This window comes from Octodon degus, unplaced genomic scaffold, assembly GCF_000260255.1.
Source record: "Octodon degus isolate 3935 unplaced genomic scaffold, OctDeg1.0 scaffold00086, whole genome shotgun sequence".
NCBI lineage: Eukaryota > Metazoa > Chordata > Mammalia > Rodentia > Octodontidae > Octodon > Octodon degus.
Genome location: NW_004524662.1, coordinates 265,485 through 266,156, shown reverse-complemented (window position 1 = coordinate 266,156; position 672 = coordinate 265,485).

Sequence of the window (672 nt, the reverse complement as noted above, 5' to 3'; positions counted from 1 at the left end):
TGCAGTTGGGCTTTTGTTCATGAACACTCTATCTACCCCTTTGTCTTTAAGATTTCTACCTACATTTATCCTGCAGGAGATTTAGAGTTTTTGTTTTAATATTTAAATTTTGGATTCATTTTGACTGTAGTTTAGTGCATGGTGATAGACATGGATCTAATTTTAGCCTTCAGAATGTGAAAAGTCAGTTTTTCTAGCATCATTTGAGGTTATGGTTCTTTGGGAATGTGTTTGGCCCCTTTGGCAAAGATGAGATGGCTGAGTGTGCTTGTAGTTATGTCTGCATCTTCTAATCTGTTCCACTGATCTTCAGCTCTGTCTTTATGACAATAGCATGCTGATTTTATCATAGTAGGTTTACAGTATATTTTCACATCAGGGATTGTGGTGTCTCCTCCCTTTCCTTTTGTTCCAGGATTGCTTTTGATATTCTGCGTCTCTTCTGAATCCAGATGACTTTTAAGAATGTTTTCTCTATCTCTGTGAGGCATACTAATGATATTTTAATTGGGATTACATTGAATCTGTGTAATGAGTTTGGGAGTGTGGCCATTTTCACAATATTAATTCTTTTTATCCAGGAGCAAGGAATATCTTTCTATTTACTAAAATTGTTTTCAATCCCTTTGAAGGCAGAGTCATAAGATTTTTCCCTCCAGGTACTTCTGAACA